This window comes from Nycticebus coucang, chromosome 13, assembly GCF_027406575.1.
Source record: "Nycticebus coucang isolate mNycCou1 chromosome 13, mNycCou1.pri, whole genome shotgun sequence".
NCBI classification, from domain to species: domain Eukaryota; kingdom Metazoa; phylum Chordata; class Mammalia; order Primates; family Lorisidae; genus Nycticebus; species Nycticebus coucang.
Genome location: NC_069792.1, coordinates 31,229,382 through 31,244,096, shown reverse-complemented (window position 1 = coordinate 31,244,096; position 14,715 = coordinate 31,229,382). Strand labels below are relative to the sequence as shown.

General features: G+C 40.9%; 1 pseudogene; it reads left to right on the top strand.

Moving 5' to 3' along the window:
* Positions 1-2,995: 2,995 nt before the first annotated feature.
* On the top strand, positions 2,996-10,645 carry LOC128563310 (OCIA domain-containing protein 2-like; annotated as a pseudogene).
* Positions 10,646-14,715: the final 4,070 nt, after the last annotated feature.

Genomic DNA, 14,715 nt, shown 5'->3' with positions numbered 1-14,715 from the left:
TCAAACCCAGCCCTGGCCAAACTGCAACAAAAAAATAGCCAGGCGTTGTGGCGAGTGCTTTTAGTCCCAGCTACTCGGGAGGCTGAGGCAAGAGAATCGCCTAAGCCCAGGAGTTGGAAGTTGCTGTGAGCCATGTGACACACTGCACTCTACCGAGGTCGATAAAGTACAAAAAAAAAAAAAAAAAGACTACTGTAAAAATGTTTCTCTTCATTGAGTAGAAGTGTGGTGTCTGATTTCCCAGAGAAATAGTTACAGCAAGGTAGATAAATAAATAAATAAATAATTATAAATCATTGGAAAAGAACTGAGTGGCTTCCAAGACTGTTCACAGCTCTAAATCCTATGATTCCATAGTAAGAAAATAGAAATAATAGGAGAAATTTATCAGACAACAAACATGAAGTGGTTAGACAGTAAGTCCTCAGACTGACTGCAATTTTTAAAAATCAAGGCATTTTTTAAAAAACACCCCAAATAGGCGGCACCTGTGGCTCAGTCGGTAAGGCGCCAGCCCCATATACCGAGGGTGACGGGTTCAAACCTGGCCCCGGCCAAACTGCAACCAAAAAATAGCCGGGCGTTGTGGCGGGCGCCTGTAGTCCCAGCTACTCAGAAGGCTGAGGCAAGAGAGTCGCTTAAGCCCTGGAGTTGGAGGTTGCTGTGAGCTGTGTGAGGCCACGGCACTCTACCGAGGGCCATAAAGTGAGACTCTGTCTCTACTAAAAAATAAAAAATAAATAAATAAAAACACTCCAAATAGGGCGGCGCCTGTGGCTCAGTCGGTAAGGCGCCAGCCCCATATACCGAGGGTGGCGGGTTCAAACCCGGCCCCGGCCAAAACTGCAACCAAAAAATAGCCGGGCGTTGTGGCGGGTGCCTGTAGTCCCAGCTACTCGGGAGGCTGAGGCAAGAGAATCGCTTGGGCCCAGGAGTTGGAGGTTGCTGTGAGCTGGGTGAAGCCACAGCACTCTACTGAAGGCCATAAAGTGAGACTCTGTCTCTACAAAAAAAAAAAAAAAAAAAAACACTCCAAACAATTAATGGCTCAATCATTTTTTAAAAATGGTCTTATATTTTCAATGGTATAATCACTCCATAAAAGATGAAACAATATCACAATAAATTGCCTTTTAAATTATAAAACTGAAACTCCACATAATAAACTTTTAGTTCACAGCCAAGTGAAGGGATTCCCCTCTGCATCTTATAAAACTCTTACACCTAGATTATATCATGGTGACAATTCCTGTTCTAGAGCAAATACATACCCATTTTATATATGAAGACATCAGAATTCAAAGAAAAGGGTCTCAGGCAAAGTAACATGCCCATGAAACCATAAAATAAGATTTCAAGACATGGACAAAAGTGAAATATTTTGAAAATAAAAGCTTCATTTTATCTGATGATACTTTGATTTCAATTTTGTTAAAAAAGATTGGTGGGTGGTGGGTGGTGGCTCACTCCTTTAGTACTAGCACTCTTGGAAGGAGAGTTGGGAGGATTGCTTGAGGCCAGGAGTTCAAGATCAGCCTGAGCAACACAGGGAGACCACATCTCTACAAAAAAAAAAAAAAAAAAAATAGTAAACTTGGCTCGGCGCCTGTAGCACAGTGGTTACAGCGCCAGCCACATACACGAAGGCTGGCGGATTCGAATCCCACCCAAGCTGGCTAAAAAACAATAACAACTGCAATAAAAAAAAAATAGCTGGGCAGGGGCGGCGCCTGTGGCTCAGTGAGTAGGGCGCCGGCCCCATATGCCGAGGGTGGCGGGTTCAAACCCAGCCCCGGCCAAACTGCAATTAAAAAAAAAAAAAATAGCCGGGCGTTGTGGCGGGCGCCTGTAGTCCCAGCTGCTCGGGAGGCTGAGGTAAGAGAATCGCGGAAGCCCAAGAGTTAGAGGTTGCTGTGAGCCGTGTGACGCCACGGCACTCTACCCGAGGGTGGTACCGTGAGACTCTGTCTCTACAAAAAAAAAAAAAAATAGCTGGGCATTGTGGTAAATGCCTGTAGTCCCAGCTACTTGGGAGGCTGAGGCAAAAGAGTTGCTTAAGCACAAAAGTTTGAGGTTGCTGTGAGCTATGATGCCATAGCACTCTACCAATGGCGACACAGTGAGACTCTATTTCAAAAAAAGAAAAACAGTTAACTTAATTTGTATGTGGTGACTTGCACCTTAGTCCAGTTCTCTGGAGGCTGAGGAAGGAAGATCAGTTGAGTCCAGGAGTTTGTAGTTGCAGTGAACTAGATAAGGCTGCTGCAATCTAGCCCAGGCAACAGGAGACCCTGTCTAAAAAAAAAACAAAAGAGGAAGAAGGAAGAAGATAATGACAAAATCACAGATTTAATAGTTAAGTACTAAGACAATTATATGATATATAATTCTTTATGCCATTTAAAGCTTAGGTATTTGAAAATATGAGTAAATTTTATTTCTCTCAAAAATGCCAAAATTGATATCAAATAGACTCATTGATCTTTTCAGGAAGTTTGTAAGTATTAAAGTTGAAGATTTTTCTTCATGTTTGCCAATTTGAAAAACATCCTACTTAACAATGTATGCCTGTGTGTGTGTGACGTGTGCGTGTTGTGTTCCATGTGTGTGAATGTGTCTGTATAATTGTGCTGATGGGGCTTAATGGGACCACCACATAAAGCAGTGAAGAAAGATCTGTGTTTCACTATGTAAGAAAAAATATCTAGTTTTTTTTTTTTTTTTTAAGAGAAAATCCCTATTTACTTACTTTCTCATGAAGGACTCCTTCAGAAGGAGCCATGAAGTATGAAAAGAGTGTTATTTCTTGACAGTGTTTCCAAAAGTGTAGTAGGGTAGATAATTTTATGTGGCATATGAATAAACATTTTTATTTGAATAATTATGCATTTATTTTTATCATTCCTCCCCAGTCTCTCCCTTCAACACTCACAGCCTTGGTTCTGCCGTCTGCCTTGGATCACTGGATTTATTCACAGCATCTATTTGGGTCCTCATGTCTGTCACCACCATTCCAGGCCCTGCAGGCCCTATCTTGCTGCCTACTCCCCACAGGACTCCCCACAGGACTCTCCATGTCATCCTTGCTGACCCTATTGCTCTATCCTCCCTAACCAAAGGAACCCTTGCCTGTGCCCTCTGCAACCCAAACAAATCGTCGGCCAAAAGGAAATCTAGAGAACCAGGTCTAACTGTCTTTCCAATAAAAGCAAAGCCATTTCCTATTATCCAGAAGTTACAGGTGATGAATGGCTTGCTTTGTATTTCAATTATTTATTGCTGTGTAACAAATTGTCTCAAATTTGGTGGCTTAAAATGACAACCACTTTGCTTTCCAGCTTCTGTGGATTGCTAGCTCAGCCAGCAGCTCTGCTGGCGTTACAGTGTGTCTTTCAAAGGGTGGTGGGAACTAAAAAGTAATCACTCACATTCAATTTGGAGCTAGAGGCATCTAGAGGCTACACCAGGAGGCTGGCAAGCCAAGCCATCTCCCCTCTCCATGGAAGGCACGTGGTTTCTGTGTGGTAGTTTGGGAGGGTCCCAAAAAAGCAGAAAATTAAAACCTCCAGAACTTCCTAAGGTGTAGACTGGGCCACCTTCTATTCACTAAGCAGTCCTAAAGCCAACCCACGTTCAAGGACAGAGAAAATAAACTCCACCTGGGAGGAGAACAAAGAATTTGCGATCATCTTTAATCTACGACAGTTTCTCAAACAGACGAGTCTTTTCATTTACTATGCAGAACAAACACTTTGGAAGCTTCAAAATCTATTTACTCTTCCTGGGGATAAACTTAAGTTCCTTGGGTAAAAAAAATGTGGTATTTCCCAAAAAAGGTACAGTTTTGAGGTTAAGAGCTGGTTCAGACAGACTTCATGATTATAAAAGTATGTTACAGGGAGAACTCCTTACAGCTAAACAGCTGTGTTCCATAAGTTACATTTTATTAAGTTCTGTATGTATTTTTGACTTCAAAGAATGTTTTTCAGGAAAGGACTCAGCAAGATGGCGGCCAAGTAACAGCTTCCTTGCAACTGGGCCTGGTGAGTCTGGGGAGACAAGACTCCACGCATCTCTGGCTGGTGGGATCTGCCTATAAACATCCCTTTGAGGACCCAGGGAGTCAGCAAGAGACTTATGGACCCCAGGAGGAGGACAAAAGAAGTGGAAAACTGGCAAGTGGTTGTGCATGTTCATTCCATCTAATCCCACCAGCAGCTATAAGTACAGCAGCAGTGAGATTGCAAACTGGAAAGGCCTTACCTGTGAGCTGCTTTGGTTTTTTGGGACTTGGCACTCAGTTGAACTATCTTGGGAGAACTTGGGCAAGAGTGTGGAGGACTTTAAGTGTTGTCTAGGGCCCCAGACTGAGCCACTGAGGCAGACAGAGCTAATAGTGTTCAGCTGTGGGCTTTGCGGAGCCATGGTGGAAGAAGTGCCCCAGCAACTTCCTCCCTCAGGGTCGCAGAGCAAGGATCAGTTGGGAACAAGTAATTTAGTGACTGAGCAGCCTAAAAGCAGGGACTGAGATGCCTTGCAACCTTAGCCCTCAGGGGCATAATAAGTGAGACCGGTTTTGGCACACTGGTTAAGTGGATAGGCACTTCAGGAGTGATCCCAGTGACAAGCACTCTCCTGGCAAAGCTTCTGCTTAGCCAAGTTTAGCAGTTTAAAGTGACTTTTATGTGGGCTGAGTGAGATTTAGGCTCTTTACCCTGCAGGGTTTGAGAAATCAGCAGAGGCCTCCAGTCTCCATCTCGTACAGGTGTATGAGCAGTGTGATTAACATCTCATACCCCAGAAGATCACCTGTTGCCCACACAATATTCAGCAAGACATATATACTGCTTTGTTTTTGTTTTTGGTGGTTGTTATTTTGTTTTGTTTTTTAATTTCAACATTTTCCCTATAAATTTTTCTTTTCATTTTTTCCCTTTCTTTCTTCATTTTTCCAGTTTAAATATAATTTCCCATTGTTGCCTTTTTCAACAATTAGAACTTCATTTTTGCTAGTGTTTCTGCTCCTATTATTTGGTTTTCCCCCCAATTTTATCCTGTAAAGTTTTCTGTTTGCTTGTTTGGGTTTGATTTATAAAGTATTTTTGTCTTTTCTCTCTACTTGATGGAGGTGGGGAACTGTGTCCAAACAGGCTTGCAAACAGCTTCTGGCCTCAAGGGAACCACATAACCCAGCACCCCCAGAGATTGGGGATATTTAAGGGTGGGTCAAAGTATCCTACTGTATACCTATATTGCTCTGTCTCCCTCATTCTGTGCCCCTCTTCTTTTAGTCAATATTCCCTTTTACCCACCTCCTCTCATTTCTCTTTTTGCTTTTCTTTTCCCTCTTTCTTTCTTTTTTTTTTTTTTTCTTCCTTTTTCCCCTGCTTGCTCAACCTTCTTATCCTTCTGGTCCTGTACCAAAAGGACTTGTCAAAACCCTGGTCCAGAGGCACAGCAACTTAAAGAGCAAGAGAAAGTAAAGGGAAAATTAGGGAAAGGAAACAGATAAAAGAAATCACTCATGAGGAAGAATCAGCAGAAAACTCCTGGCAACATGAAAAACCAGTCCAGAGCAACTCCCCCAAGGGACCGTGAGGTAGCTACTGCAGAGGATTCCACCTATAAAGAAATGTTAGAAATGACAGAAAGGGAATTTAGAATACAGATGATGAAAACGATGAAGGAACTGATGGAGACAATGAAGGAAACTGCTGATAAAATGGAAAATAACCAAAAGAAAATCCAAAAACAGAATCAAATAAGAGATGAACAATATAAACAATATGGAAAGGATATAGCAGAGCTCAAGGAACTGAAGCAGTCAATAAGGGAACTTAAAGATGCAATAGAAAGTATCAACAAGAGATTAGACCATGCAGAAGAAACAATCTCAGAGGTAGAGGACAAAGCTCTTGACATAGCTCAGACAGTTAAAGAGGCAGAAAAGAAGACAGAGAAAACAGAACGTTCACTGATAGAATTATGGGACTTTATGAAGCGTTCAAACATACGAGTTATAGGTATCCCAGAAGGGGAAGAAAAATTCCCTAGGGCAATGGAAGCCATACTAGAGAATATTATAAATGAAAATTTCCCAAATATCACCAAAGATTCTGACATACTCCTTTCAGAGGGATATCGGACCCAAGGACACATCAACTCTAACTGAGCTTCTCCAAGACACTTTGTGATGAACCGGTCCAAAGTCAAGACAAAAGAAAAGATTCTGCAAGCTGCCAGGAGTAAGCACCAGTTGACCTACAAGGGCAAATCCATCAGGGTGACTGCAGACTTCTCTAATGAAACTTTCCCAGCAAGAAGACAATGGTCATCTACTTTTAATTTACTTCAACAGAAAAATTTTCAGCCCATAATTCTATATCCTGCTAAGCTAAGCTTTAAAATTAATGGAGAAATCAAATAATTTCCCCATATACAAACACTGAGGAAATCTGCCACAACAAGAGCACCTCTACAGGAAATACTTCAACCTATTCTACACACTGACCATCACAATGGATCAACAGCAAAGTAAGAACTTAGCAATTAAAGGACAGAACCTAGCTTCCACACTGATGCAAAAGATAAAACTAAGCAATGGACTCTCACAAAATAAGATGAATAGAAAACTACCATACTTATCAATTATCTCAATAAATGTTAATGGCTTGAATTCCCCACTGAAGAGGCATAGATGGCTAACTGGATTAAAAAACACAAGCCATCCATTTGCTGTCTGCAAGAAACACACCTGGCTTCAAAAGACAAATTAAAACTCTGAGTTAAGGGTTGGAAGACCATTTTTCAGGCAAATGGAATTCAAAAGAAAAGAGGAGTTGTAATCTTATTTTCAGATACATGTGGATTTAAATTAACTAAAGTCAAAAAAGACTACAATAGTCACTTTATATTTGTCAAGGGAAAAATACAAGAAGACATTTCAATTCTAAATATTTATGCACCCAGTTTAAATGCTCCCAGATTCCTGAAACAGACCTTACTCGGTCTGAGCAATATGATATCCTATAATACCATAATCACAGAGGACTTTAATACTCCTCTTACAGAGCTGGACAGATCTTCTAAACAGAAATTAAACAAAGATATAAGGGACCTTAGCCGGGCGTTGTGGCGGGTGCCTGTAGTCCCAGCTGCTTGGGAGGCTGAGGCAGGAGAATTGTGCAAGCCCAAGAGTTAGAGGTTGCTGTGAGCCGTGTGACGCCACAGCACTCTACCCGAGGGTGGTACAGTGAGACTCTGTCTCTACAAAGAAAAAAAGATATAAGGGACTTAAATGAGACGCTAGAACAACTGTGCTTGATAGATGCATATAGAACACTCCATCCCAAAGATAAAGAATATACATTCTTCTCCTCGCCCCACAGAACATTCTCCAAAATTGATCACATCCTAGGCCACAAAACAAACCTCAACAGAATCAAACGAATTGAAATTTTACCTTATATCTTCTCAGACCACAAGGCACTAACGGTGGAAGTCAACTCCAACAAAAACCTTCAGCCCCACACAAATGCATGGACATTAAACAACCTTCTGTTGAATGACACTTGGGTGCAAGAAGAAATAAAACAGGAAATCACTAAATTAAACATAACAATGACAACATAAGCTACCAAAACCTGTGGGATATAGCAAAAGCAGTTTTGATAGGAAAATTTATCGCTTTAGAAGCCTGCATTCGAAAAACAGAAAGAGACCATATCAACAAACTCACAAGCCATCTAATGTAATTGGAAAAAGAAGAACAATCTAAACCTAAACCCAGTAGAACAGAAATCTCCAAAATTAAATCAAAGATCAATGAAATTAAAAACAAAAGAATCATTCAGAAAATTAATGAAACGAGGAGTTGGTTTTTGAAAAAAATAAATAAAATAGATAAACCTTTGGCCAGACTAACTAGAAATAGAAAAGTAAAATCTCTAGTAAGCTCAACCAGAAATGATAATGGGGAAATAACAACTGATGCCACAGATATACAAAAGATCATCTCTGAATACTACCAGAAATTCTATGTCCAGAAATTTGACAATGTGAAGGAAATGAATCAATATTTGGAATCACACCCTCTCCCTAGACTTAGCCAGGAAGAAATAGAGCTTCTAAACAGACCAATTTCATGCACCAAGATTAAAGAAAAATAAAAAAGCTTCCAACAAAAAAAATCCTTGGTCCAGATGCCTTCACACCAGAATTCTATCAAATCTTCAAGAAAGAGCTTATTCCCATACTGCAGAAATTATTACAAAAAATTGAGGAGGAAGGAATCTTCCCCAACATGTTCTGTAAAGCAAACATCACCCTGATACCAAAACCAGGAAAAGACCCAACTAAAAAGAATTTCAGACCAATTTCATTAATGAATATAGATGCAAAAATTCTCAACAAAATCCTAGCCAATAGATTACAGCTTATCATCAAAAAACTCATACATCATGATCAAGTAGATTTCATCCCAATGCAAGGCCGGTTTAATATATGCAAGTCCATAAATGTTATCCACTGTATTAACAGAAGCAAAAATAAAAATAAAGACCATATGATCCTCTCAATAGATGCAGAAAAAAACATTCGATAGAATCTAGCATCCTTTTCTAATTAGAACACTGAAGAGTATAGGCATAGGTGGCACATTTCTGAAACTGATTGAAGCTATCTATGACAAACCCACAGCTAATATTTTACTAAATGGAGTAAAACTGAAAGCTTTTCCTCTGAGAACTGGAACCAGACAAGGTTGTCCTCTGTCACCATTACTTTTCAACATAGTGCTGGAAGTTCTAGCCAATACAATTAGGCAAGACAAGGAAATAAAGGGAATCCAAATAGGAGCAGAGGAGGTCAAACTCTCCCTCTTTGCTGATGACAAAGATACATGAATGAAACTTTCTAATGAAACTTTCCAAGCAAGAAGACAATGGTCATCTACTTTTAATCTACTTAAACAGAACAATTTTCAAACTGATCTTATACTTAGAGAACCCCAAAGACTCAACCACAAGACTCCTAGAAGTCATCAAAAAATATAGTAATGTCTCAGGATATAAAATCAACATCCACCAATCAGTTGCCTTTGTATACGCCAGTAACAGTCAAGATGAGAGGCTAATTAAGGACACAACTCCCTTCACTGTAGCTTCAAAGAAAATGAAATACCTAAGAATATACCTAACAAAAGAGGTGAAGGACCTCTATAAAGAAAATTATGAAATCCTAAGAAAGGAAATAGCAGAGAATATTAACAAATGGAAGAACATACCACGCTCATGGCTGGGGAGAATCAACATTGTTAAAATGTCTATACTTCCCAAAGCAATCTACCTATTCAATGCCATTCCTACTAAAATACCATCATCGTATTTTCAAGATTTGGAAAAAATGATTCTGCTTTTTGTATGGAACCAGAAAAAAACCCGTATAGCTAAGGCAGTTCTTAGTAATAAAAATTAAAGCCAGGGGCATCACCATATCAGATTTTAGGCTGTACTACAAAGCCACAGTGGTCAAGACAGCATGGTACTGGCACAAAAATAAAGACATAGACATTTGAAATTGAATAGAAAACCAGGAAATGAAACTAACATCTTACAAACACCTAATCTTCGATCAACCAAAGAAGAAAACACCTTGGGGGAAAGACATGGTGGGGGTAGGGGGAGGGGAGAGCAGAGAGAGAAAGAAGGAGGGAGGGGTGGGGAAAGGAAGAGCAGAGAGAGGGAAGGAGGGAGGGGGGTGGGACCTTAGTGTGTGCCACACCTTTGGGGTGCAAGACACCATTGTAAGAGGGACTTTACCTAACAAATGCAATCAGTGTAACCTGGTTTCTTATACCTTCAATGAATCCTCAACAATTAAAAAATAAATTCAAAGAAAAAACTATGTTACACATGAGTACACGTAAATGCTACTTGCCTTTCAAACAACATTCTACAATCTAAGTTGTATAATCATGAACCTCATGTTTTGGTGCTCTCATATTCTCTACCATCTTATAAATTAAAATTAAAATTTATTTTCTAGGGGCGGCGCCTGTGGCTCAGTCGGTAGGGCACCAGCCCCATATACCAAGGGTGGCGGGTTCAAACCCTGCCCCGGCTGAACTGCAACCAAAAAATAGCCGGCCGTTGTGGCGGGCGCCTGTAGTCCCAGCTACAAACACCAAGCACAAAGAAGGCAAAGCCTGTTTTGTCCAAAATCAAAACTGCACATCCCCAGAGGAGAAATTTCAGAGATTACAGGAGACTGTCAAGAAGAAAGTTTCTGGAAGAGAGTTTTGCCTTCACCCAGGGACAAGTGCACCAAGGATATTTAGCAGCTAACCCAAGACTTGGATCATTGCCTAAAGTTGCACTTGCTAGTATCTTGGGATTTGGCCTTGGAAAGGTATCATATTAAGAATATGCTAGAGTCAATTCCATTTATTTGAAGTTCAGCACTGGGGAGCTGATATGGGTCCATGACATAATAGGCACTGCCTACTTACCTGAGAGGAATGCAAAATAAAGCGTGGATTAAGTGAGAAAGGAGGTTCGAAGCCTTCAGCTTCCTAAATTCTGTCTATGGCTTTTGAAGTGTTTCAAACCACCAAATTTGTACACAATTAAAATTTCAGGTGTACTTTAAAATATTTTCAATGGAAGAGAAAAAAATTATTTTCTAATCAGTAGACAAATTTCTGTCCACACTTTTAAAAAGTTAAAACAACAATGGCACATGCCTAAAGACCCTGCTACTGGGGAGTTGAGACCAGAGGATGGTTTAAGGCTAGGAGCTTGAAACCAGCCTGGACAATATAGCAAGACACACATCCCACTCCCAATCTTTAAAATTTAAAGTTAAAGAGCAGATCATAATATGCAAGGTATTATCAATAAATCAGTTATAAATCTGTCCACTCCAAACGAATCTAAGAAAATAAAAGACTTAGTGCAAATTAACCAACAGGGAAACCCTTCTTGCTTTAATTTAATCCCAGAGTAATAGGACACTTTCAGGATAAATGCCTGTTTATATTCGTTTCATAATTTTCGCTCCTCTCATCCTTTTTATTTAAATGTACACAAACGTATTTAAGGTAATTAAAGTCACTCTACAGGATGGAAGCAGTGGTGTAAACAAAATCAGTCACATTCAATTTGGTAAATATATTTGTATTTGAGTGGCTGCCTGAAGATGTCTTCAAAGCAAATCTGTGTAGGGAAAATTGCCAATTTTTTTGCAGTTATTCCTGCAATTTTACCTATGCTAGAAGTAGACGCTGAAAGATTTGCCTTCCCTCTGGCAAATTCTGTGACTCGTGTGGGACTAGGGTCGCTGCACGTTTGGGTTCAAAGGGCCTTTCTCTTTGCAAATAAACAGAAGGCGTGGAGATGCGAAGAGTGTAAGTAATTAAGTAAGAATATATTGTCAACTAACCAGACTTTACAGATTTGCTGGGCATTGTTTACCGGTGTCCTCCTTCAAAGATGATATTTGTTAAAACGTGTTCAAAGTGTAGCATTAAGTAAACAGACTGAAAAACAGCCTTAAAGTTACTTAGTATGAGGTGAGAGTTCTATCGGCCCAGACATTTGTCTGTAACACGTGGAAGTTCTTTAAATCAGCTTTATAAAGATCACACAAGGAGTAACTGATGTGGTAATGATTGACCCTACATTGCAGAAAAACTCCCTGCCTTTTATAGTTTTATACGTGCCTACAAATATGTTAATCTCCAACCCCTCTTTACTGGCCTAAAAATCTCGGCCAGGTGTGTGATAGAGTAATTCCCATCCCCGACCGGAGTCTTCTTCCCGTTCTATCCAACTCTAGCCCCTATAGAGGTACCCGCTCCGGGGGAGTCCCAGAGATAGGGTTTCTTACTTCAGTTTAGGGCAGCTGACTTCAGGTAGGAAAAATCTCCCAGGCTTTGATACTCCCAGGAGAGCTATGCAAATTCCCGCCCTGGTTTTCCATCCCGGGAATGGCTTCCTGTTTGCACTGGGCTGTGCTGGATCAACCTCCTGCCCACTCCGTGATGAAACTCCCCAGCTGCGCAAATGGGAGGGGAATTTTCTTTTGAAGCGCCGGGCAGAAATGAGATTTCCCCAAGGGGCAAAAACCAGGGTGCCCCATAGTCTGTGTGCCGTAGGATCCCGACTCCCGCGTCCCGCCCCCGCCGCTCCGCGGGGTCCCGCAGGCCGGGAGGGAGCTGCCCGGGGGCCGCCCCGCGCCCGCGCCCCGAGGTGGCGGAGCGCAAAGCTGTCTCTGTTTAACCCCCGGCCGACCGCGCGTCCTCGGTCACCGCAGCATGCCACCGGAGGGAAAAACCGGAGCACGCACGCCGGCCCAGGCAAACCTAAGGCCTCTGAAATAAAAAATCTAAACGGTCTCGCTAAGAAAGCAGCCTGGAAGTTTCAAGTAGCCTGGGGGTGGGGGAGGTCTTCATGCGCCGAGCTAAGAGCCAGCGTGGTTTCAGGTAACAAACGTAAGAGGATGTTCCTAAATTAACTAATTATTAAAATCCATCTGTGCAAAGGACTTGCAATTTAAACTAAGATGGACACTTAAGTTACTTAAAAAGGAGAGTGGGAATGGAAATGGGCAAGGGCTAGTAAACCTCAAAACTAGATGAAATGCCCTGACTACAGCGGGGGTATTTTATATGCTAGATCCTGTTCTAAATATAACTTAAGTTTTGCAAGAAAATATATTTTCAACCATAAATTTTGTTTGGCATAGTAGAATACCCATGCTTTTATTACTTATTAGGAAATTTCTACGTGCAAAAATTGCATATAAGGTGACATAATGCCATCTGAGATATTTTTTAAAAAACAATATTATGTTTTTAGAAGGAACGCTAAATCAGGAGGCATGGTTAGAAAATCAACATGTCCGTTGGGTAATTGAATGCATTTCGGAAGGTTTCGTTAGAACACTGACAAGCTCGGAGAGCACTGTCACTTTCTGTGGGTTTCTAGGAGCTGAGCGGTTCGGGTCCTCAATGGCCAGGCTCAATGAGCCAAGGATTGACTCAGCGCTTTGGCCTCCTTTTCTAGATTTATGACAATGAATTCTTCCGTCCAAGTATTTGTACGTTTTTTCACTCATCACTGATTTTTATCTGTTTTATTTTTCTTGTTCTGCAGATAAATACACTAAATTTACCTTTTCACTTTCGTACTAAGTTCTTTTGCGTGTTGTGCTAATACAAAGCTAATGATAGTATTGCTATTTTGACAAGGTCGAATTTAAGCAATTAACCAGCATTTTGCATTATGTTTTGTTATGAGCATTAAGACAAAATCTACTAGTTGTTTTTATTGTTTGAGATTCATTGAGGGTACAAAGAATTAGGTTACACTGATTGCATTTGTTAAAGTCCCTTTCATAATAGTGTCCGCCCCCAACAGGTGTGCCATACACCATGACCCCCCCATTCTCCTCCTCCTCCCCTCTCTCCACTCACTCATTCCCCTGCACCCCTGCCATTAGCTCATCTACTGCCTTCACATTAGAATTGAGTACATTGGATTCTTGCTTCTCCATTCTTGTGATGCTTTACTAAGAAGAATGTGTTCCACCTCCATCCAGGTTAATACACAAGATGTAAAGTCTCCATCTTTTTTAGTGGCTGAATACATGTACCATAGCGTGTTAATCCATTCTTGGGTTGGTGGGCATGTAGGTTGTTTCCACGTTTTGGCAATTGTAAATTGAGCTTGATAAACAGTCTAGTGCAAATGTCCTTATGATAAAAGGATATTTTTTTCTTCTGGGTAAATGCCTAGTAATGGGATTGCAAGATCAAATGGGAGGTCTAATTTGAGTTCTTTGAGGGTTCTCCATACTTCCTTCCAAAAAGGTTGTACTAGTTTGCAGTCCCACCAGCAGTGTAAAAGCGTTCCCTTCTTTCCATATCCACCAAAATTTACTAGTTTTAAAAGGGGGGAGGGAATCTAGAGTGGGCATGTATGTAATTGTGTGAGTACATGCTACTAATAAGTGTGCGTGCATGATAAAGTGTATACAGACAGGTCTTATTTGACTGTAACATCTTATGTTTATGCCACTCACCTATCGTGATCAAGCTAGATGCCTTGTTCTAAAAAGATAAAAAACATAACTGAAGAATTTTCCATACTTCCAGTTTCTGCCATTATGCCTATAAACTCCCCCTTTATATGTGTGAATTAAGGGCCTAACTTGGTAGCAAATACTTTCAACTGCTTTTACATACTGCATAGTAGTGAGATGTTTTTGTAATAAGCACACTGAAGCCAGGCTCGGTGGCTCACGCCCGTAATCTTAGCACTCTGCGAGAATGAGGCAGTAGATTGCTTGAGCTCAGGAGCTCCAGACCAGCCTGAGCTAGAGCCAGAGGCTGAGGTAAGAGGATCACTTGAACCCAGGAGTCTGAGGTTGCTGTGAGGTATGACAGCTTAGCACTGTACCAAGGGTGACTGACTGAGACTTTGTCTCAAAAAAAGAAAAAAAAAACGCATTAGTAGAAATTATGTTTTTGGTTTTGTAGTTCAAATACAACAAATACAGCCTCTGAGCCTCATCTAAAACAAAGTTGCAGGTGAAAGTTGGAGTCCCTGAACAATTTACAGAAGCCTGAGAACAATTTACCTTCCCTAAAGTTTGTTCTGTGGACGGCGGTGAGAACCTGTGTGAAAGTCGGTGTCTAAAAAAAGCGGGGGGGCG